The sequence below is a fragment of the Hypanus sabinus genome, chromosome 29, assembly GCF_030144855.1.
Source record: "Hypanus sabinus isolate sHypSab1 chromosome 29, sHypSab1.hap1, whole genome shotgun sequence".
NCBI lineage: Eukaryota > Metazoa > Chordata > Chondrichthyes > Myliobatiformes > Dasyatidae > Hypanus > Hypanus sabinus.
In genome coordinates, this window is record NC_082734.1 from 23,515,199 (window position 1) to 23,540,567 (window position 25,369).

Sequence of the window (25,369 nt, forward strand, 5' to 3'; positions counted from 1 at the left end):
CCCCAGGATGATATGGCCTTCCTCAGGGTTCCCCAGTTTGTTCCCACATTCTAAAGATGTGCGGGTTAGGGCTAGCAAGCTGTGGGCATCTTTGCTTGCGCCAGAGTATGGCAAAACTAGAGACCGCCTCCCCCCCCCCCCACCCACAGCACATCCTCAGACTACGTTGATCATTGACGCAAACAACACGGGTCACTGTATGTTTCAAAGTGTGACAAATAAAGTCGAGCTGTAATCTTTAATTCATGTCCAGTATTTTGATTCAGAATGAGCCTGAGGCTTTTGGGAAGGAAGTTCCCATGTCTACATGAACTCCAGGCCACAGTCTCATCAAGCTCGCATACCCAAGGTGTTGACAGGCTCTTGTGTCCTCCCCACCCACCCGGACATCCGACCCACCAACCCGCGTCCTTGCTGGTCCTCGTCCTCAGCACTTGGCAGCCCAACTCTACAAGTATCTTCGGTCCCATGTCCGTATCGCTGGCCTTTGAGCACGGAGCTGTTTTTCATTGTTCAAGTCTAATATGGATGATTAAGAGGTACTGATGACCCGTTTCTCAGCTTGCTTTGTTTCTTGCTTGAAGGAAGCGAATGTGGATTGTTCATCTGTCCATTGAGTAGGTCTCTCGATAGTCCATCACTTCGCTTCAGAATTATATAAAAATAATTACCACTGTTGTTGAACCTTTGAGCTGTGGGTCTTCAGGCTGCCTAAAGTCCTGCCTGATGGTAGCATGGAGAAGAAGGCATGGCCTGGATGAAGGGGGTCTTTGATGATGAATGCCACCTCCCCGAGATATCACTTTTTGTAGATGTCCTCGCTGGTGTGGAGAGCTCCACCCATGATGGAACTGGCTGAGTCTCCCACTCCTCACTTCATCCTATTCCCTTATGTTGCCTGCCTCTCGGTTCCTCGTCCAAATCTCCTCTTGGGTGGAAAACAATTGCTTCTCCTCTGAAGCCTCTCCAGATATTCCACTCACATTCAGCTGTACCTGATCTGAGAAAATAGTTAACATCATGCTAAATCTCAGCCCGGCTAAGTGAAGTTAGACAAGCACAGGGCACAACTAAAAAAGTATAATTAATTTTGACTTTCCCATTTTGCAAGAGACAAAATTGGATGGAGGACGATTAAATGAATCAGAATCAGGTTTAATATCACCGGCATATGTCATGGAGTTTGTTAACTTAGAGGCAGCAATACAATGCAATACATGATAAATATAGAAAAATTGAGTTTTACAGTAAATATATGTATATTAAAGCATTAAATCAAGAACAGCAGTGCAAAAACAAAAATAAAGAAGTGAGGCACAGTTCATGGGCCCAATATCTATTTAGAAATCGGATGGCAGAGGGGAAGAAGTTGTTCCTGAATCGCTGAGTGTGTGCCCTCAGGATTCTGTACCTCCGACATGATGGTAGCAGTGAGACAAGGGCATGTCCTGGGTGGGGGGGGGGGGGGTCCTTAACGATGGGCACCACCTTTCTGAGGCATCATCCCTTAAAGATGTCTTGGATGCTATGGAGGCTAGTACCCATGAGGAGCTGACTAATTTTACAGTAGCAGTAGAACCCCATACTAGACAGTGATGCAGCCTATCATCCACAATACATCTATGGATGTTCTGAGTGTTTCAGGTGACATACCAACTCTCTGAGGAAATACAGTCACTGTTTCCTCTTTGTAGCTGCATTGATATGCTGGGACCAGGTTAGATCTTCAGAGATCTTGAGACACAGGAACTTAAAATTTCTCATTCTCTCCACTTCTGATCCCTCTGTGGAGGGTTGTTTCGTATTCCCTCAAGTTACCCTTTCTGAAGTGAACAAGAGATGATTGCTGATTAAAACCAGAGCAAGATTAAGATTGAATCTATAATAAACACTCAGTCATACTGTATGTTACTTATTGACAGCTTTAGGCTATTGTAGACATAACCATAAATTAAGTGCATTATGTTTACAAAAAAACCATTGTTTAATACTCAAATGGTTAGTATAGTTTCGAAAAGTTTAAGGCTGATTTAACGTACTTTGAAGGGAAGTGATGTGGTGTTGATATGAATTGGTTCTTTCTCTTGCCACTTCACCAAATTGGAAGACTGGATGCTGAGGCCTGTAGGCCGGAGACCAAGCCTGCGAATCCTATGAAAAAAGTAAGGGATAGGGCCCAGTCCATTAGGGGTAAAGCCCTCCTGGCCTTTGAGCACTCCTGCATAAAATGTTATTGCAGCATCCATCATCAGAGACCCCCACCACCTGGGCCGTGCTCTCTTCTCGCTGCTACCCTCAGGAAGAAGGTACAGGAGCCTCAGGATTCGCACCACCAGGTTCAGGAACAGTTACTACCCCTCAACCATAACTTCATTCAACTTCACCTGCCCCATCATTGAAATATTCCTGCTACCTACGTACTCATTTTCAAGAACTCTTCACCTCATGTTCTCAGTATTTATTGTTTGTTTGTTTATTTGTTTATTATTTCTTTCTTTTTGTATATGCAGTTTGTTGTTTCTCGCACAGAGGTTGAATGCCCAAGTTGGTCTGGTCCTTCATTGATTCTGTTATGGATTTATTGAGAATGCCCACAAGAAAATGAATCTCAGGGTTGAATATGGTGACATATACGTACGTTGATAATAAATTTATTTGAACTTTGAGTCCCTACGTGTCCACTGGGAAGTCAAAGTCTGTGCGCTCGAGTTCACAGGAAACTGAAGAAGATGTTCTGTCCTGGGATTAGGTGCAGACATACATCATCCCCATCATATCGTTTTCTGATAAAAATGATGATACGCCCACACTTTTCACCAGCAACTGATACACGCCAGACTAGGTGACATTCGACACCTCATTAGGTACCTCCTCTACCTAGTAAAGGGCTGCAGAGTGCGATGTGTGCTCGTGGTCTTCGGTTGCTGCAGCCCATCCCCTTCAAGATTCAATGTATTGTGTGTTCAGAGATGTTCTTTAGCACACCACTGTTGTAACGTGTGGTTATTTGTGTTACAGTCATCTTGAACCAGTCTGGCCATTCTCCACTGACCTTGCTAATGGAGAGGGCACTTTTGCCTGCAGAATTGCAGCTGCTAATGCTTTATGGTTTTCTTGCACCACTTAAACTCTAGCTTTCCAACCTTTTTTATGCCATGGACCCCTACCATTAACTAGGGGGGGGGGTGCGTGGACCCCAGGTGGAGAACTCCTGCTGCAGAGGCAGCTGAGCATGAAAATCCCAGGAGATCAGCAGTTTCTGAGATACTCGAACCACCCCGTCTGGCACCGACAGTCATTCCACAGTCAAAGTCACATTCCTTCCCCATTCTGATGCTTGGCCCGAGCAAGAACTGAACCTCTTGACCATGCCTGCATGCTCTCATGCTTCCACATGATTGGCTGATTAGATATCTGCATTAGGCATACCTAATAAAGAGGCCGCTGACTGCGAATAAGAAATCTGCCTTTTCACGGCACCATTCTTGATCTGAGGAAAGATGAGAGCATTCAGTCCTCGGGTTAGGTTTTGTGGAGAGTCTTATCCAGAGGATTGTTCCACTTGTGAGGATGCGAGAGCTCTGAAGGAAATAGTGTGCAAGATATAGGGGTAGAAGACGAATGAGATGAGTTGCAGATGTTCAGGAAGCATAGTTTGGCCAAAAAAGCAACAAATTACAGCCATGTCGATGTCATTGCCTAATGAAGTGTTAATCTGCTAGCAGGACGTTCCACGCTGGGCCCCGCAGGATCTGGGCTCCAAACTGCCTCTTTCGGCCATTCTGCTGCTGCCTGGCACCTGCTGTGGAAATGGGTCAGTGCTTCAGCTGGCCAGCTGTCGGAGGAGTCATCGCCCCTGAGACACAGCGCGGCCGGTTTTGCTGTGTCAGTCCTTCAAACCTGCGCTGTTGCCATTGTGAGCGAGGGTTTCTGAGGGCATGGAGAGGGTGGTTCGAGTCACCTCCGTCCACCTCACCCCTCGTCCTTATGCGCTCCCCAACCCTGTTGACATGGGGCTCCTTGTCATCAGCGAGACCGGGCCTAGGCAGAGCAGGGCGGCCGTTCCCCCGAGCACCTCTACTCTGTCAGCAGTTAGCCATGAGCAGGTCACCTTAGAGCGCCAGCGATCACCGAACAGGATTCGGCTCCCCGCCGCTGTCGGTCGGGAGCTTCACACAAGTCTGCCTGGGATTGCTCTGCCTGCCTCAGTTTCCTCTCTCATTCCAAAGACACGTGGGTCAGGGTTAGTGAGTTGTGCGCGCTCCACATTGGCGCCAGAGGCCAACGTGACACCCGCGGGCTGCCCCCAGCACGCCGCGGGCCAAGACACAAACGATGCAATTCGCTGTACGTGTGACAAACATAGCTAATCTTTAATCCATGTTGCCGACCGTTTCAATTTCACTGCCTTGTTCATCCTTGGCATTCTCCACTGCCAGACTGGGGTTCAACACACACTAAAGGAACACCTCGTATCATGCCCAGATAGCCGACAGACCAATGGCATGAACACTGAGACTTGCAGGGTAGTTAACCCTCTCCTCAGAGGGTCTTCCCCGCTTTCCCCCTCTCGTTCCAATACTCGGCCACTTGTTCCATTTTTGCCCCCCTTCCCATCCAGCCCCCATCACCCATTGTCATTGCCCTTCAGCTCCTGGTTCTCCCCATCGCTCATCTACCTGCCCCGTGTCCAAGTCCCAATCTGCTCCCCTCCCCTACCGATCTGTCATCTTACCCGCAAGAGATTCGGCAGATGCTGGAAGCCCTCAGCAACACACACAAAACTTTGGCAGAACTCGGGGAACATCCAAGCCTACTTGGACCAAGACAAAGGATGATTCTTTAGTCTGAGAACAGAGAATCTATGGAATTTTCTGCCCTCTGAGTCATTAAGTTAATTCATAACAGAGACTCATAGGGTAGCTGCACTGTGTGTTCTGATGCTTTCTGCTGTACATCTGACAAAGAAAGCTTATGTCTTTATCGGTTTCTGGGAATGGAGGGACAGTGCAGGAAAATTACACTGAGTTAGACAATCAGCCAAGGTCTCGAGGATTGGCAGGACAGACTAGGAGGGCCAGATAACCTAGGAGGCCAAGTCATTGGGTTTATTTAAAGCGGAGTTTGATAGGTTCTTGATTAGTAATGGCATCAAAGGTTACAGAGAGAAGGCAGGAGCATGGGGTTGAGAGGGATAATAAATCAGCCATGATGGAATGGCAGAGCAGACTCAATGAGCTGAATGGCCTAATTCTGTTTTATGTGCCTTATTGTCTTAAATTCAATTAGCAGTTAAATGTAAATTTACGTGCAATTACTCGTCCCTTGGAACTGCTCCACTTCTTTGAATTATCTGGAACCTGCAAGCCTTCAACGGTTCTAACGTGACTTAGGTTCTGTGCAGATGTACCTCAGTGTCTCTGCTGGGGGACAACAGGAAACTTGTGTTCCACTGCTGAACTCCAAGGAGTACAATACCAGAGAACAGAATGGCACAGGAAGCCGGGGTCCCTGCTATTTCCATCAATGTGCCCTGGAGGGTTTCAGGTGATCAGCCCAGCCTTTACCACAGGTGAAGCCGGCCTCAGCTTTGCAGGTGGCGGACTGGTTTTGCAGAGGTCCTTGTGTAAGACCCTGGGAAATGCTTCACTGCTAGCGTAATGGTCTTTCTGTAGAAGCAGTGTTTGGGTTACGGTGAGAGACAACGGGTGCTCTGGAGGGTGAGCTGTCCAATCAGGGGAGTGGGTTTTTTTTTGTTGTGTGCCTAACCCCGGTGCGAGCTGGTGTCCTTTCTCGGCGGGAGATGGAGAGAGTGATCTAGGACTTGACCCGATGGGGGAACCGAGATTCAATGGAGCGAGGTGCCGAGGTCTGCTGAGGATCGGTGAATATGTCTTTTGGAAAAGTTGAGCTCCACCTTGTGCACGTTTGACTGTTTAATTACAATGGGCCCTGTTTTTTCTCCTTTCTTTTCTTTACCAACCCTTTAGCTAAGATTCATAAATATAATTCATTTAGTCATTTGCAGCGTGCTGTCTGTTATTTCTTGGCACTGAGTTGCACAGCATCCACACAAACCGGGGTTCGGGGTGGGAGACACGTCTCAATCTTATGGGCCTGAGAGGAACCGTACCAGCTTCTGGTGTTTTTGCCAAGGAAACTAGGAGGTCTTCATTGACTAGGGGGGCTTCCTAGCCTCTGATCTGCTCTTTTAGACAATAGACAATAGGTGCAGAAGTAGACCATTCGGCCCTTCGAGCCTGCACCACCATTTTGAGATCATGGCTGATCATTTACTATCAATACCCGGTTCCTGCCTTGTCCCCATATCCCTTGATTCCCCTATCCATAAGATACCTATCTAGCTCCTTCTTGAAAGCATCCAGAGAATTGGCCCCCACTGCCTTCCGAGGAAGTGCATTCCAGACCCCCACAACTCTCTGGGAGAAGAAGTTTTTCCTTAACTCTGTCCTAAATGACTTACCCCTTATTCTCAAACCATGCCCTCTGGTACTGGACTCTTCCAGCATCTGGAACGTATTTCCTGCCTCTATCTTGTCCAATCCCTTAATTATCTTATATGTTGTAATCAGATTCCCTCTCAATCTCCTTAATTCCAGCGTGTACAAGCCCAGTCTTTTAGCCATGTTGTGTATGTAACACACTGGAAGGTTTCACTGCTAATGTAATGGCTTCTCTGCAATGTTCCACTGCTGAGGTAATGGTTTCTCTGTGGCTGCAATGTTTGGGTTATGACTAGAGATAACGGGGCACACTGGCCAACGAGCAGGATGTTGTTCTTTCTTGTGTGTCTGGGAGCCGGGAATTCGCCAGAAGACACGAATGGAGAGAGTTGGTAGAGCGCCAGACGGAGTGGACCTGGAGTGAGGGTCCGAAGGTCAGCGATGATCAGAGGAGGTCGATGGTGGACGAACGGCCTTATCAGTGAGCTCCAACCTTGCACAAAAGACTTGTTTCATGAGAATGGACCCTTTTTCTTATTTTTGTTTCTTTACTAATCATATAGTCAAATTCAGAATTATAAAGCTCAATCATTGAATTGCATATTGTGCACTGTTTGTTGTTTTGTGGTACTGATTTGTAACGGGACAGATCGCGCAGCATCCACCCAAACGAGATTTCTTATGTTTGGTGGGGCCAGGGGCAATCATCTCCTATATTAAGCCGCTAGTTGAACCGAGAGTTACATGAACATGCCTACTCTAGTTCAGTTTATTATTAAGGAGAAAGTGATTTGAGGTTTATGCATCGATTTTTAATATAGAGAATAGAAAACAGAGGTCCTCTCAAGCATCAGCCTTGAGAGGACTGTAAACAGAAAAACAGATAGTAAACATAGTAAACAGATAATATTTTACTGTGTTGTTAAGGGCCAGTTCGTGAGGAAAACTCACCAACCCATCTTCACAGTGGATCCATGGGTTCTTTAATGTTTAAATTAATATCCCATTGACAACAGCAACTCTAACAGTATGGCACTCTGTCGAAGTGTTGGATTAAAGTCATAGTGGCATAAAGCAAGTAAATAGGCTGTAAACTGCTCCATGGTGACCAAGATTCCCATCTAACCTCAGCCCATTTTCCCATGTTTGGTCCATATTCTTCTCCACGCTTCCTATCCATGTAGTTGTCTAACTGCCTTTTATATGTCATTATTATAGCTGCCTCAACCACTTCCTCATGTTATGATGCCAATCAAACCACGCCAGCCCGTGGAGTTCAGACGTTCTAACTCTCCGGAATATGGATGGGTGGCACGGCCCCTGTAAAGAATCAGGACCGTCCCACAAATTGGCAATCATGTCTTGGGCACCAAGAACTGAGCATTTCAAGAGCACCTGAACAGAGCCTCACTGTTCTACCCTAAGCCCTACCAGAGATATCGTCTTGTTTTGTGCTCAGATCTCAATCCAATTTTATTCTGTTTCTCGATACTCCAGCCATGGATAATCCAGCATTTGGCTCCAAATCGTCCTCATCAAGGACTTTCATCACTCCCCAGGAAGCTCATTTCATACTGATTACCCCCTGGGAGAAAATGTTGCCCCTCAAGTTTCTATTAACTCTACCTTTCTACCTTAAACCTATAGCATCATCTTTATGTGCTGTACCATGTGACATCATCATTATATGCCGCACAATATGACATCACCTTTATGCGCCATGCCGTATGCAGGCGATCATTGTCTCCATGATCATGTTTGTTCTTGGCAAATTTTTCTACAGAAATAGTTTTCCATTGCCTTCTTCTGGGGAGTGTCTTTACAAGACAGGTGACTCCCAGCCATTATCAATACTCTTCAGAGATTATCTGCCTCGTGTCAGTGGTTGATAACCAGGACGTGATAGGCGCCATTCACCACCAGGTCCCATGGGTTCACGTGACCCTGATCCTGGTGACTAAGCAGGTGCTACAACTTGCCCAATGTTGACCTGCAGGCTAGTGTAGGAAAGTAGAGCCTTCCACTTCCTTTGGTAGATCTACCTCCACCCCGTCACCTAAACCTATAGCAACACACACAAAATGCTGGAGGGGCTCAGTAGGTCAAGCAGCATCCACGGAAAGGAATAAACAGCTGACATTTTGAGCTGAGACCCTTCATCAGGGCAAAATGCCAATTGTTTATTCCTTTCCATAGATGCTGCTTGACCTATGGAGTTCCTCCAGCATTTTGTGTGTGTGCTCTGGATTTCCAGCATCTGCAACATTGTGCTTATACCTTAAAATTATGTCCTCACGTTCTTGATTAGTACAATAATATGGACTCTTGACCTCACAATCTACCTTGTTTTGGCAAGTGCATTGCACTTTCCCTGTATCTGTTACTGCTTTCCCTTGTACTACATCAGTGCACTGTTGAACAGCAGGCAGAGCAAGAACCTCAGTACATGTGACAATGTTAGTTCAATTCAAAAAGACAGTACTTTTACTGTATCTATGCTCTTCATGATTTTACACACCTCTAGAAGGTCACCCCACTTGTCTCCTACTGTATATTCTGAGTGATGCAGCCCTAGCCACTCCCTATAAGCCAGTCCCAGACAACATCCTAGTGAATCTCCTCTGAGCTTAACAGAATCCTCCCTGTAGCAGTGTGACCAAAGCTGAACAGACTATCCCAAACGTGAGAAATTCTGCAGATGCTGGAAGTCCAAAGCAACACACACACAATGCTGGAGGAACTCTGCAGGGCAGGCAGCATCTATGATAATCAATAAACAGTAGGGCTGAGACCCCTCTTCGGGAAAGGGTTTGTCAGCAAGAAGGGACTATGGCTTTCTCAACATCTTGTACAACTAGTTCATAACAGCTCAGCTTCTAAGCTGATGAAGGCCGGTGTGCAAAAAGTCTTCTTCTCCGCACTGTCCACCTGTGATGCCACTTTCAGGGAACCATGGTCTCGAATGCTGAGGACCCTCTGTTCTACAACTCAACTGAGTCAGTCCCACCATCATTAATTTTCACAAATGGCAACCCCTCCTACTTACCCAGATCAGTTTTCCAGCCATGCATGTTGTGGTGAACTACATATACCTGTCTGGACGTGCCCCCCCCCCCCACCACCGCCGCTGACTACTCCCGTGGCTCCTCCCACAGACCCCGGTATAAAGGCGATTGGAGCCACAGACCCTTCCTCAGTCTCCAGGATGTTGTGTGATGGTCACTTGCTGCTTGTTCTTTCTTCCAGCCAATAAAAGCCTATATCTCGCCTCACGTCTCCGAGAGTTATTGATGGTGCATCACATGTCAGGAATGGAATGCAGATCCACAGCTTTCTAACACACCTGGAATGCTACAAACTCAAGTCAAGTTTATTGTCACGCAGGCGTCCACACGTTTACCGCCAAACAAAATAGTGTTTCTCCAGACCAATGTGCACGAAACAGTATATATAACACGCATGCACAATACATAAAGAAATATTACCACAAGTAAATTAACAAATAAATAAAACATATTCCGGAAGATCCCTTTGGCATAAGGTGCAGTTACGACACAAGTTAAGAAGTAAAACAGTATAATGCCACTGATACTTCACAAGTGGTGAGACCTGGCTGGTGGCTGGCAGTACAGTACTCTTAGCCTGGAGGAAGAAGCTGTTTCCTATCCTAACAGTCCTTGTCCTAATAGCATGGTACTTCCTGCCCGAAGTTAGTAAACTGCGAGACTGACAGTCTGAGGGTGGAAAGCAAACCGTGCAACAGGCCAGGCAGCATCTACGGGGGGGGGGAGTAAACAGTTGACGTTTCCGGCTGACACCTTTCGGCCGCCCGTTCCTCTCCGTAGATGCTGCCTGCCCTGCTGAGTCCCTCTGGCACTTTGTGCGTGCGGCCGCTCTAGGCTTCCAGCATCTTCAAAATCTCACGTTCAGGGTGAAGAGTGAAGTTAGCTGAAACCCAAGGTGAGTGAGCCTTCCAGATATTGATGAGTTTCTTTCGACTCAGAGATAAAAGGTCAGCACCATCAATTATTATAAATAACGTTCCAAAGTGTTGCTATCTTTATCTATCTTTGTATTAATAATTATTGTAGAATGTATTAGTAATGGAATTTGTTTGTCACTGTCACACGTATCGATATACAGTAAAAAGCTTTTCTTGTACATTGTTCATACAGCTCAAATCATTACCCAGTGTATTGAGGTAGAACACGGTTAGACAATAACAGAATTCAGAATAGAGTGGAATAGTTACAAAGAAGGTGCAATACAGGCAGCAGTGAGGTGCAAGGTCATGATAAGGTATAGTTTGAGGTCAAGCGTCCACCTTATCATACAGGGGGCTGTTAGATAGTCTTATACCATGGGTACGAAGCTGTCCCTGAGCCCGGTGGTGTTTATAGGCTTTTATTTTTCTACCTGAAGGGAGAGGGGAGAAGAGAGAATGTCTGGGACGGGTGGGGTGCTTTATCGAGGCTTTGCCAAAGTGCAGAGAGAATCCATGGAGGGGAGTCTCATCTCAGTGAAGTGCTGAGCGGTGCCCCACAAGTTTGTTAGGGTCATGTGCAGAGCAGTTGTCATACCAAGCTGACATGAATCAGGATAGGATGTTTTTTTTAATAGTACATCAATAAAAACCGGTGAACTTAAAAAGGGTACATGCCAAGTTCCTTCAGCCTCTTGAGCAAGTAGCGATGCTGGGACACTTGGTCGTGGTGTCTATTGGTTGGACCTGGACGCTGTTTGTGATGTTCACACCTAGGAGCTGAAAGTTTTCAACCCTCGCCACCTCAACACCATTGAGGTGGACAGGGACGTGTGTACCTCCCCCACACCCTCGGAAGTCGATGACCAGCTCTCTTGCTTTGCTGACATTGAGGAGCAAGGTTGTTATCATGGAACCATGTCACTAGGTTCAATGACAGCAAAATAAAACAGGCCTCTTCACGCCCACCCACCAACGAGAACCATTACACATTTACACATATCAGGAACCTGCTGTGGTGTGTTGGCCAGGGTGTGACATTCAACAAAAATCAACACAATTCAATAGTTACAAAGAATTACATCAAAATAAAGTTTCAAATACAGATATGGAATAAATTGTGTGTAAATGCATACATTCCAGCATGCTTTTACAATGTAAGCAACCTTACAAAATGTGAGGTTAAGCATTTACAAGCCGGGTTAGTGATGGGGTAGTAGAGGGGGTGGAGGGCTGACTAGAATTGTTGATCAGAAACTTTTAAGATGACATAGTTTTTGTTTTAATTGCCCTGTAATGCTGTCCAGATGGGAGATTTTGGAAAAGGCATTTCTGCTGGGAGTCAAACGTCCAAGCTCAAGACAATCTGCTTCCGGGCCCCTAGTCCATGGCTGTTGGATTCGCAGACTCACAGATGCAGGGCCTCCAACATTGGGCTTTGCTCTAGGACTCTCCATCGCACAATTTGCTGGTGGAGCTCAGTAGGAAGGACATTTTGGTTGGAGACTCTTCATCTGGGCTGATAAGGGGTTGTAGGGAAGATCTCCAGAAGCCATAGCAATAGAGCAGCAGTATTAAAAAAGAGTTTAAGGTTCAAAGACAATTTTATTATCAAGTACATAAATGTCACCACATACAATCCTGAGGTCCTTTTCCCAGCCGGCCTGCTCAGGAATGGTAACCATAACAGGATCAATTAGAATGCAGAAGACAGCAAACTGTGCAAATGCAAATATAAATAAATAGTAAGGAGAACATGAGATAACAAGATAAAGAGCCCTTAAAGTGAGATCACTGGTTGTGGGAACATCCCACAGCTTGGGCATTGGAGTTTGGAGGTCGACTCCCTGTCCTCTGTGAGAAGGTTTGTACGTTCTTCCCTTGAGTGCCTGGGTTACCTCTGGGTGCTCTGGTTTCCTCCCACAGTCCAAAGACAAACAAGTTGGTAGGTTAATTGCTCATTGTGGATTTTCCTGTGATTATACTAAGGTTAGATAGGTGGGTTGCTGGGTGGTGCTGCTCGCTGGGCCGGAAGGGCCTGTCTGCATTGTATCTGTAAATTATATAAAAGTGATGAGGTCTGCGATGGTATGGGAGACCGTGGCCTAAGCTGGGTGGGCTTTCATTAGCTGGATTAAATTATGGCCCACCATGCTGGCAAGTGGAAGAGTGTGCAGACTTTTGGTATCCTCTTTGATATTATTGGCTAGCTTACATTTTAAGTTTTCCCCACTTATGACTTTTTAGTTGCCTGGTGTTAGATTTTTAAAAATTTCCCAATCCTCTAACTTCCTTCTAATTTTTCTTCTATTACATACCCTCTCTTTTGCTTTTATGTTGGCTTTGACTTCCCTAGTCAGCCATGGATGTGCCATCCTGCCTTTAGAATGCATCTTCTTTGGGATTCTGTTCTTTCCAGATTGCTCCCAGTAACTCCAGCCATTGCAGATCTGCTATCATCCCTGCTGGTGTCTCCTTTCAATCATCTTTGGCCAGCTCCTTGACTCATGCCTCTGCAATTCCCATTACTCCACTGTGATAACGATACATCTTTCTTTAGCTTCTCCCTCTCAAATTAGAAGGTGAGTTCTATCATATTATGATTGCTGCCTCTGAAGAGTTCCTTTACCTTAAGCTCTCTAATAAAATCTGGATCATTACACAAGACCCAATCCAGAATAACTGATCCCCGAGTCAATGCAACCACAAGCTGCTCTAAAAAGCTATCTCATAGACATTCTACAAATTCTCTGTCTTGCAATTCAGCAACAACCTGATTTTCCCAAACTACCTGCCGATTGAAATCCCCTGTGATTATTGTATCATTGTCCTTTGTCATGCCTTTTCTACCTCCCATTCTAAATTGTATCCTACATCCTGGCTATGGTTCAGTGACCTGTATATAACTCCATCAGGGTCTTTTTACCCTTGTAGTTTCATAACTTTACCCACTAGGATTCTACATCTTCTGATCCCATGTCACCTCTTTCTAAAAAATGTATTAGATTTTTTACTAGCAATACCCTCTGCCTGCCTGTCCTTTTGATACAAGGTGTTTCCTTGGATATTAAGCTCGCAACTATAATCTTCTTTCAGCCACGACTCAGTGATGCCCACAATGTCATACCTACCAATCTCTGTGTGACAAGATACTCTACCTTATTCCATATTCTGCCTGCATTCAAATAAAACACCTTCAGTCCTGCGTTCATCACCCTTTTTGATTTTGTCCCCCTTTTACATTGCAACTTGTTCCGCTGACTGCAATTTTGCCCCATCATCTGCCTGTCCTTCCTGACAGTCCCACTACACTCTGGTTTTAAACTAACAGCCCTATCCTCAGCCCAATCACTCCAGTTCCCATTCCCCCTGCCAAATTTGTTTAAACCCTCCCCAACTGCTCTAGCAAACCCACCTGCAAGGATGTTGGTCCCCCTCGGCTCCAGGTGTAACCCATCCTTTCTGTCTAGGTCATACCTTCCCCAGAGGAGATATCAATGATCCAGAATTCTGAATCCTCGCTCCCTACACCAGTTTCTCAGTTTCCCCTAGGGGGCTCAAATCAAACTTATCCTTATTGTCATAATAGTGCGTGGGACAGGCATCTATCCAGAGACTGCAACCATGGAGATCCTGCTTTTCAGACTGGTTAGAAGGTTGGGTACCTGGCAAACCTGCCCTGGGTCTCTGTTACTTCCGGCCTGTTGTGAAGTTCCATGCATTTTTTTATTTATTACAGATCCCCGGAATCACTTTGCCCTTGGCCTGTGCTCTTCTCTAATCAGCTAATCCGTGTTCCTCTGCAGTGCTCTGCCTTAACGCGCTGTGTTGCTCTTGGCCATGTCGCGTAGGTAGGTCTGAACCGGACCCTGCTGTGTGAGCAGGTCACATCTTCCTGCTCCCGCCCTTACTGTTCTGGGCTCTGTGGACATTACTGCATCAGGAAGATTCCATGTGGGCCAGCTTTGACAAAGCATTGACCAGACATTCTGCGCCATCAAGAAAGCACGACAGAACCCCTCCTTTCTTTGAAGGGTGCATAGATTCACATGCCACCGGGATCTTCGGCAACCTCTACAGATGTACGGTGGACAGTATCCTGAATGGTCGACTCGCAGCCTGGTATCTAAACACCAATGCCCGGGAGTGGAGAAGACTGCAGGAAGCAGTCCATCTGAGGCAAAGCCCTGCCCAGCACAGAGCACATCTACACGGAGTCTTACCACAGGGAAGCAGCATCCATCAACCATCTTGAGTAACCCCCATGCCATGCTCTCTTCTGGCTACTACGGTCAGGTCGGAGGTGCAGAAGCCTTAGGAACCATACTCCAGGTTCAGGAACAGTTATTACCCTACAACCATCGGGCCTGGATAACTTCGCTCACCTCAGCTCTGAACTGATCCTATGACCTTCAGACTCACTTTCCAGAACCCTCCGCAGCTCATGTTCTCAGCGCTATATTTTTTTTTGCAATTTTCCCTCTTTTGCACATTGATTGGTTATCATTCTTTGTTTATGCAGGTTTTTTTTCACAGATTTCTTTATTTTAAAGATAGAAGATAAAGGTGAGCTCTGTTTGTCACACAAATACCAAAACATACAGCGAAATGCATTGTTGACATCAAATCGAATCAGTGAGGGTTACGCTGGGCTACCCGCAAGTGTTGCCACGTTTCCGCTACCAACGTCGCATGCCCACAACTCATTAACCCTAACCTGCCCATCTTCAGAATGTGTGAGGAAACGGGAGCATCCAGGGAAACCCACTCCACGTTGGGGAGAACGTATAAACTCCTTACAGACAGCGGTCGGAATTGAACCTCAATCTTATAGCAGGTACAGTAAAACGATGTGCTAACCTCTGTGCCACAATGCGTCCCTCTGTATTTTTCCTGTAAATGTCTGCAAGTTAATGATACTCAAGGTAGTCTCCTGACATCCGTTCTTTCAACTATGACTGGTTCAAGCCAGTTAAATAAGGTGACCCAGGCACAGAGCTTAACGAGATTACTGATTGTTCCTCCTGCACGCTTTCCACTTCACATAATAAATAGCCACTTGTTAGCAAGTTATTAGTAGAAAATGACTTGCTCTGATTAAATTATACCAGAGCAAGAAATCAGTTCAAACAGTTCACAAAATGGAGGCTGCAAGGGTAATTCACAAAATGGCTGCCACCATTCCTGTTCACCGATTGTTGCTCTTTCTGGCCAACACAGCAAATACATGGGAATGTTATGCCCTATTGGTTTATGGCAATATTATGCCCTGGTGGAGTGCATAGGAGAGTTATTCTTGCTGGTTTTCCTCCAAGTTGGAATCCACCCTGACTTGGAAATATGGGCTAATGGTTACTGGGCTAACAACTTTTTCAAGCCTTTGCCTCAAGAAAAAGACTGGCATATAAACAGGTCCTTTGGCTCACAATGTCTGTGTTGAACACGATGTCAAATCTCTCCTGCGTCCACATGAGAGAGGCGACTACAGACACTGAGATCTGGGACTCAGCAGCTCAGGGAGCATCTGTAGAGAGAAGTATAGAGTCAACGTTCCTCTGGAGCGTCTCAACCCAAAACATTTCGCTCCACTGACGTGCATCTCCCATGAGTGAAAGAAAATTGGAGTGCTCCGTGGGAGGGTAAGAATAGAATAAAAAGGTCAGCACGATATCACGGACTGAAGGTTCTGTGTTGTGCTGTACTGTTTTGTGTTCCATGTGGGTGGGGGGAGTGTTAGCGTGATGGTTAGCGCGATGCTTTACAGGGCTAACAGTAAGGTTGGGGTTCAACTCCTGCCACTATTGGTAAGGAGTTGGTGCTTTCATCCCAACACCGTGTGACTTTCCTCCGGGTACTTGCTTCCTTCCACATTTCAAAGACGTATGGGTTAGGGTTAGCGAGCTGTGGGCACACTGTGTGGGCGCTGGAAGCATGGTGACACCTACGGAATGCTCGCTGCTTCGATTTGACACAACGGACACCTCTCAGTTTGTTTTGGTCTGCATGTGACATATAAAGGTGTTGGCGCGTGGCCTAGTGGATAAGGCATCGGTCTAGTGATCTGAAGGTCACTGGTTCGAGCCTCAGCTGAGGCAGCGTGTTTGTGTCCTTGAGCAAGGCACTTAACAACACATTGCTCTGCGACGACACCGGTGCCAAGCTGCTTGGGTCCTAGTGCCCTTCCCTTGGACAACATCGGTGGCGTGGAGAGGGAAGGCCTTGCAGCTTGGGCATCTGCTGGTCTCACGTACAACCCTGCCCAGGCCTGAGCCCTGGAAACCTTCCAAGGCGCAAATCCATGGTCTCATAAGACTAACGGATGCCTATAAAAGACATATAAAGTTAATCTTAAATCTTACTTTCGAAAGACCTGCCCACTGGGTTCCCTTAGCATTTTGCAAAGTTCCAGACACCTCAAAGGAAAGGGGTTCTTTGCAAATATAGTTGCCACCTAGCAAATAAAAGTAATTTGTGCATAGCAAGATCCCAACAAGGTGACAATAATCAGTTGTGGTCACAATTTGGAGATAGCGATGGCTACATTGAGACTTGATTCTCTAACCCTTCTCTGAACTTGTGTCGTGGGATAAGCTCTGGCCATCAGCCTGGGCTCTTGAAACGTTCCTGACACTGCAGCGCACCTTCAGTTAGCCAGGAATTACAGGAAGAGAGACAGATGTGAGAACATCCAACATATAATTCTCCGTAACTTCCGCCACCTCCAATGGGATCCCACTACCAAGCACATTTTTCCCTCCCCCCCCACTTCTGCTTTCCGCAGTGATCACTCCCTACGCGACTCCCTTGTCCACTCGTTCCCCCCCATCCTTTCCCACCGATCTCCCTCCTGGAACTTATCCTTGTAAGCAGAACAAGTGCTACACCTGCCCTTACACTTCCTCCCTCACCACCATTCAGGGCCCCAGACAGTCCTTCCAGGTGAGGCGACACTTCACCTGTGAGTCGGCTGGTGTGGTATACTGCGTCCGGTGCTCCCGGTGTGGCCTTTTATATAATGGTGAGACCCAACACAGACTGGGAGACCGTTTCACTGAACACCCAGGCTCGGTCCGCCAGAGAAAGCAGGATCTCCCAGTGGCCACACATTTTAATTCCGCGTCGCATTCCCATTCTGATATGTCTATCCATGGCCTCCTCTACTGTCAAAATGAATCCAAACTCAGGTTGGAGGAACAACACCTTATATACCGGCTGGGTAGCCTCCAACCTGAGGGCATGAACATTGACTTCTCTATCTTCTGTTAATGCCCCTCCTCTCTTCTTCCCTCATCCCTGACATATTTAGTTGTTTGCCTGTTCTCCATCTCCCTCTGGTGCTCCCCCCACCTTTCTCCCGAGGCCTCCCGTCCCATGATCCTTTCCCTTCTCCAGCTCTGTATCACTTTCACCAATCACTTTTCCAGCTCTTAGCTTCATCTCACCCCCTCCGGTCTTCTCCTATCATTTTGCATTTCCCCTCCCCCCCTCTACTTTCAACTCTGTTACTATCTTTCCTTTCAGTTAGTCTTGACGAAGGGTCTCGGCCCGAAACGTCGACAGCGCTTCTCCCTATAGATGCTGTCTGGCTTGCTGCGTTCCACCAGCGTTTTGTGTGTGTTGCTTGAATTTCCAGCGTCTGCAGATTTCCTCGTGTTTGCTGATTAGAGAAAGGCTAGCTTTGTTTGCCACAGGCGCATCGAAACATCGAAACACGCACTGAAATACAGAGCCTCGTCGGCGTCAACAACCAACGCCGTCCGCAGATGGGCGGGGGCGAGTCTGCAGGTGTCACTACAGTTCTGGCAACGGCACGGCACACCCGTAACTCACTAACGCTGACTCTTACACCTTTGCAAGCTGGGAGAAACTGGAGGAGAGCCACGGATCGGGGGAGAGCATGCAGACATCAGCGGCGGGAACTGAGCCCCTGTTGGTGATTGCTGGCACTTTAGATCTACGCTACCACACTGCACAGTTAGTGAGAAGCTCAAGGCCTGTGTTAAGGGAACCACCTAGTGGAGTCAAAGCTGATACTACAGGTAGGTTCCACGTGGAAACCCAGTTCTTCAAAAGACACCGACTTGAAATTCCTTCCTTGACGTTTCTGAAGAAGCCACACCAGCTCACACCTCCATGGGAGGACTGAATAATCTCTGCACCAGGTTAATATAACTTTCTGGCAACCCTTCAGACAGACCATCAAAAGCCTGCAGCTGGACTCAGAGACTGGAAGTGTGATCCCAACACTCATCCGAGCACTGGGCTGATAAACAGTAGGTCACTTCTTGCTAAATAATAGATTACAGCAGCTCATAATCAGAGGCAAATTGCGCAGTGTTAATTGCTCAGGGAAAGGTCAGAAGAACATTGGATGTTTATATTAATTATAATTGTTTCGTTTCTTTCATCTCCGCCACTCTCATTAACCCTGCGTTTTTATCAAGGCAACTGTTGTATCAAGGCTGACTGACAACTTCAATCTAATCAGGCTCCAAAGTGTCTCTAATTATGATCCCACATTTATCGGTCGCTACCCTGCTTATAACCTTGCTGGAAGGGCCAAGGTCATGCAAGCACTATGAATTAAGAGTAGGAGCAGGGCACTTGTCCCTTCGAGCCTGATCAAGGTCGTCTATTGTTTACTGAACTTGAATTTACTCTGTAAGGTCATGGTTGAACCTGGTTCAGCGTCAAATATGCCCGTCTCTGATAATCCTTCATTCATTTGTTCATCGAGAATCCGTTTAACTCCGTCTTAAATACATTCAGAAACTCATCTTCCGTCCTTTGAAAGTGAGAAGACAGCCAGAGCCAGTTTTTTTCCCGGGGCTAATAAAAGGGGCCATAACTTGATGGTGATTGGTGGAAAGCAGAGGTGGGTGGGGGGGGGGACGTCTGAGGTAGGTTTATTTTCAGCAGGGTATGGTGGGGACATGGAACATTTTGCTGGGGAGGGGCGAGTGAGGTAGAGGCAGTCACATTCCAGTCATTTAACAGACTCTTAGAAAGGCTCCTGGATGAAAGTAAAATGGAGGGTCACGTGGGATGGAAGGGTTAGGTTGACCTTAGAGTAGGTTAACAGTGTGAGAAGAGGTATTTGCCTCACTTCAGCCTTAAATCGGTGACTCCTCAATTTTAAACCATAACCCTCTTGTTCTCTGAATTTTAATCGTCTCCTCTTGCCCCTTCCCCACCTAAAGCCCAGTGGATATGAGCCCATCCTGTTCGGTCTTCCATCATGCCCCTCCTAAACCTCTCAATTGCCACCAACCAGTTGCTCATGCAATTCGGAGACCTGGTAGCTGTAGATACTGGCATCTGGAGCAACACACAAAACACGGGAGCTACTCAGGAGGCCGAGCAGTATCTGTGGTGGGAAATGGCTTCTCCATGGCTTCTCCAGTGGACTGGCAGATTTCCAGGCAACTTCTCCGGTGGACTCACAGAAATTCACAGCCTACGGGCCTTCGACTTCTCTAGTAGCAAAGCAGAGCTTTGCAAGGAGTGGGCCTTTGACTTCTCCAGTAGGCTCACAGAGATTCGCAGGCATTGGGCCTTTGAGTTTTCCAACAGACTAGCAAAGATTCGCAGGCATTGGGCCTTGACTTCTCCAGCGGACTCACAGAGATTTGCAGCCTTTGGCCTCCAGCCTTCAGGCCTCGACTGCTGGATTTCTGATCAGGCTTCGATCTTCGATATCAGCCCAGGACTCACCAATAATAATGAATGAGGCCTTGAATTCTAGGCCTCGAAATTCAGACTCACCGATGACAGGACCCAGAACACCAGGCCTTGACTTTGGTCTCGCCGATTCGTGTACCTGGAGAGGTTACTGGCTCTTGTGCCTCTTGCCTGCACAGAAGTTTGATCCGAGAACCTGATAACTGATATTGATCGGGGTGGTGGAGAAACCAGCCTTCATTCTCACTGGTCTGTCTGCCTGCCATCTGTCCAAGGCTTCCCTTCTTTCCACTCCCATATCACTGGCCTTCGAGCATGGGACAGAGGCCTAGATATCAGCCTGACCTTTAACCCCCCCCCCCCACATCCCTGTCCCTAAACCCTAATCTATACCCTTGGACCCCAAAACAATCCCTATGAACCCATAAAACCTTAAAAGCAACTAAGCTTAAGCCACAAACAGAGGACACAGCTTGGCACCATCTTGACTAGATCTAAGTCCACTTTCCCCTCCTTACCTCAGTGGTTAGTAAGTTGATGGAGAAGATCCTGAGAGGCAGGGTTTATGAACATTCAGAGAGCCATAATATGATCAGGAATATTCAGCATGGCTTTGTCAAAGGCAGGTCGTGCCTTACGAGCCTGATTGAATTTTTTGAGGATGTGACTAAACACATTGATGAAGGAAGAGCAGTAGATGTAGTGTATATGGATTTCAGCAAGGCATTTGATAAGGTACCCCATGCAAGGCTTATTGAGAAAGTAAGGAGGCATGGGATTCAAGGGGACATTGCTTTGTGGATCCAGAACTGACTTGCCCACAGAAAGCAAAGAGTGTTTATAGACAGGTCATATTCTGCATGGAGGTCGGTGACCAGTGGTGTGCTTCAGGGATCTGTTCTGGGACCCCTACTCTTCATGATTTTTATAAATGACCTGGATGAGGAAGTGGAGGGATGGGTTAGTAACTTTGCTGATGACACAAAGGTTGGAGGTGTTGTGGATAGTGTGGAGGCTTGTCAGAGGTTACAGCAGGGCATTGATAGGATGCAAAACTGGGCTGAGAAGTGGCAGATGGAGTTCAACTCAGATAAGTGTGGGGTGGTTCATTTTGGTAGGTCGAATATGAAGGCAGAATATAGTATTAATGGTAAGACTCTTGGCAGTGTGGAGGATCAGAAGGATCTTGGGGTCTGAGTCCATCAGACACTCAAAGCTGCTGCGTAATTTGATAATGTGGTTAAGAAGACATCATCAACCATGGGATTGAGTTTATGAGCCGAGAGGTAATGTTGCAGCTATATAGGACCCTGGTCAGACCCCACTTGGAGTACTGTGCTCAGTTCTGGTCACCTCACTACAGGAAGGATGTGGAAACCATAGAAAGGGTGCAGAAGAGATTTACAAGGATGTTGCCTGGATTGGGGAGCATGACTTATGAGAATAGGTTGAGTGAACTTGGCCTTTTCTCCTTGGAGCAGTGGAGGACGAGAGGTGACCTGATAGAGGTGTACAAGATGATGAGAGGCATTGATTGGGAGGCTTTTTCCCAGGGCTGGAATGGCTAACACGAGAAGGCACAGTTTTACGGTTCTTGGAAGTAGGTACAGAGGAGACGCCAGGGGTAAGGTTTGTATTGTGCTGTAGGTTTTCCATGTTTCTGTGATTCCTTCCATTGTTTGCATAAGAGCCTAAGTTCAGAAGATGTAGGAGCAGATGTAGGCCATTCAGCCCATCGAGTCTGCTCCACCATTCCATCATGGTTGATTTATTATTCCTCTCAACCCCATTCTCCTGCCTTCTCCCCTTAATTTTTGATGCCCCTGCTAACCAAGAATCAACCTCTGATTTAACTATATCTAATGACTTGGCCTCCATTGCTGTCTGTGGCAATGAATTCCCTCTGGCTAAAGAAATTCCTCCTCACCTCTGTTCTAAAGTGACATACTTGTACTCCGAGGCTGTGCCCTCTTCCACCACCAGGCCCACCATTCCCTCCATTTATGTCTCCCTCTCTCTATATCGCTCCCCTTCATTCAACTCTTCATCTTTTCCGCTCCATTCCCCCCTTTACCCCTCTCCTTCCACCCCTCCATTACCCTTTCCTCCACTCCCTACCAATCCTTCCTCCATCCTATCCCTCATCCTCCCCTCACTCCACCTATCTATCCTTAACTCCATCCCTCTATTTATTCCTCGCCTCCATGATTTCACTCATTCTTTCCGTGACAGTACACTAATTGAAAAGTAACGCATCTTTCTGATGATGTTCAACTGTTTCTTTCTCCATAAATGCTGTGCTATCATCTCTGTCCCGTTCCCTCTGATTATTAATGAATTCACTCCATCCCTCCATTTACCTACCTCTCTCGTCCTCTTTTGCCCATTTGAGTCATAGAATCACATAGGTTGGCCCTGTGCTGTCAGCAGAAATGGTGGGCGTTGGTTCAATTTAAATATTTAAGACAAGTTGGATAATTACAATAGACAATTGGTGCAGGAGTAGGCCATTCGGCCCTTTGAGCCAGCACTGCCATTCAATGTGATCATGGCTGATCATGCACAATCAGTACCCCGTTTCTGCCTTCTCCCCACATCCCCTGACTCCGCTATCTTTAAGAGCTCTATCTAACTCTTTCTTGAAAGCATCCAAAGAATTGGCCTCCACTGCCTTCTGAGGCAGAGCATTCCATAGATCCACAACTCTCTGGGTGAAAAAGTTTTTCCTCAATTCTGTTAGGAGTTCAATTACATGGATGGGAGAGCTGTGGGCAAGGGGACTAGGCAGAATAATAGTTTGGTACAAACTAGATGGGCCGAATTGCCAGTTTTTGAGGTGTAATGCACTATGACTTGTGTTTATAATGTCCCCATTGACAGCTCTTCCCCCTCCCACTCTTTTCCTCTCTCTATATCCCTCCCTCTCCCCCCCTCCTTCCCTTTGTCTCTCCGTGCAAAAGCAATTAATGAAGGTTCAAGCAGGAAGAAATGGTTTCATTACATCAATTAACTTGGGCTGCCGAGCAAGGTCAGAGTGTTAGAATGCTTGGCAGAGCACATGAGCAGCCTGGGCTCAAAGGGCTGTGAGACACGAACAGTTCATTCTGTGCTCTGGGTCCGCACCCCGGCTGCACAGTTCATTCACGGGGGGTGGCGTGGGGTGCTCCTCACTTGAACATCAACGTCAAATTCCAGAAGGCAAGGGAGCGGCCAGCAAACTACCCGAGACTGGGGTAAATTGATTTATCGTCGCCATCCGGACAGGGTTCAGGTTTATTTATTGCATGAAAACGAATCAGGACTGACAAAGAGATTACTATCTTTTCTTTCAGTTAGTCCTGACGAAGGGTCTCGGCCCGAAACGTCGACTGTGCTTCTTCCTATAGATGCTGCCTGGCCTGCTGTGTTCCACCAGCATTTTGTGTTCGTTGCTTGAATTTCCAGCATCTGCAGATTTCCTCGTGAATGAGGTAGTGTTCAAGGGTTCAATGTCCATTCTGAAATCAGATGGCAGAGGGGCAGAAGCTGTTCCTGTGTGCCTTCAAGCTCCTGCACCTCTTTCCTGATGGTAACAGTGGGAGGAGGGCATGTCCTGAGTGATGGGAGACCTCAACGGTGGAGGCTGCTTTTTGAGGCATCGATTCTTGAAGATGTCCTGGATTCTACGGAGGCTGGTGGCCATGATGGAGCTGACTGAGTTTACAACCCTCTGCGGCTTACTTTGATCCTGTGCAGTGGCCCCCTCACCCCCCCCATACCAGACGGTGACACAGCCGGTTAGTATGCTCTCCACGGTACATCTGTAGAAATCCGCGACTACCTTTGGTGACACACCAAGTCTCTCCAAACCCCTGATGAAATACGGCCTCTGTTGTGCCTTTGTAATTGTGTCGACATGTTGGGCCCAGGATAGATCCTCAGAGATGTTGACACCCAGGAACTTGAAGCTGCTCACTCTTCCCTCTGCTGACCCCTCGATGAAGACTGGTGTGTGTTCCTTTCTGCAGTCCAGAAACAATTTCTTGGTCTTACTGACATTGAGTGCAAAGGTTCTTGTTGCAACACCACTCAACCAGCTGATCTACCTCAGGCCTGTACACCTCCTGGTCACCGTCTGAAACACTGCCGGCAATGGCTATGTCTTCGGCAAATTTATGGCATCTGAGCTGTGCGGAGCCACACAGTTGTTGGTGTAGGACGGGTAGGGCAGTGGCTGAGAGGTCATCCTTGAAGTATGCTGCTGTAGCTAGTCAGTGAGGCTGAGGTGTTGCCTCCCATCCCGAACGGACTGTCGTCTCCTGATGAGAAATCAAGGATCCAGTCGCAGAGGGAGGTACAGAGGCCCAGGATTTGGGGCTTATTAATTAGAACCGAGGGTACAATGGTACTGAACGCTGAGCTGTAAGCTATGAGCAGCAGCCTGATTGCTATAGCTTAGGTGATCCAAGACAAGTGGGTGCTGGTAAGAGGTTGACAGGACTCGAGGGAATGAGTATAAGGACTGGTTGGTTCAGTTAGGGTTTTAGTCCTCGGTGTATCAAATCGTAAGGGTCATAAATAGGGTGAATGCATACAGTCTGGACAAAAGGAATCAATAACTAAAGGGGCATAGGGTTAAGGTGAGAGGGGAAAGATTAACAGGGAGCCCAAGGAGCAATTTCTTCAGCCAGAGGGTTCAAAGTTCAAAGTTCAGAGTGAATTTATTATCAATGTACGTTCATATCGACACGTACACAAAAGATTCCTTTCCTTGCAGGCATTCAAAGGAAAGTAAAGCAATACAATAGAATCTGTGTAAAGCTACACACAAACAAAGACTGACAAGCAATAGGCAGAAGAAAACAAATGGAGCGAGTACATAAATAAATGATGCAGACAACCTGAGTTGTAGAGTCCTTGAAAGTGAGTGTGTACATTGTGGAATCGGTTTGGTGTCAAGGTGAGCGAAGCTATCCATGCTGGTTCAGCTGCCTGATGGTTGAAGGGTAATAACTGTTCCTGAACCTGGTGGCTTGGGACCTAAGTTCCCTGTACCTCCTGTCCGATGGTAGTGGTGAATGTATGGAATGAGCTACCAGAGGAAGTGGTTGAAGCAGATCATTTAAAAGACACTTGGTCAGGTACACAGGCAGGAAAGGTTCAAGACAGGGGTTCCCAACCTCTTTTATGTCATGGACCCCTGCCATTTATCGAGGGGTCCATGGTCCCCAGGTTGGGGACCCTTAGTTTAAAAGGATATGGG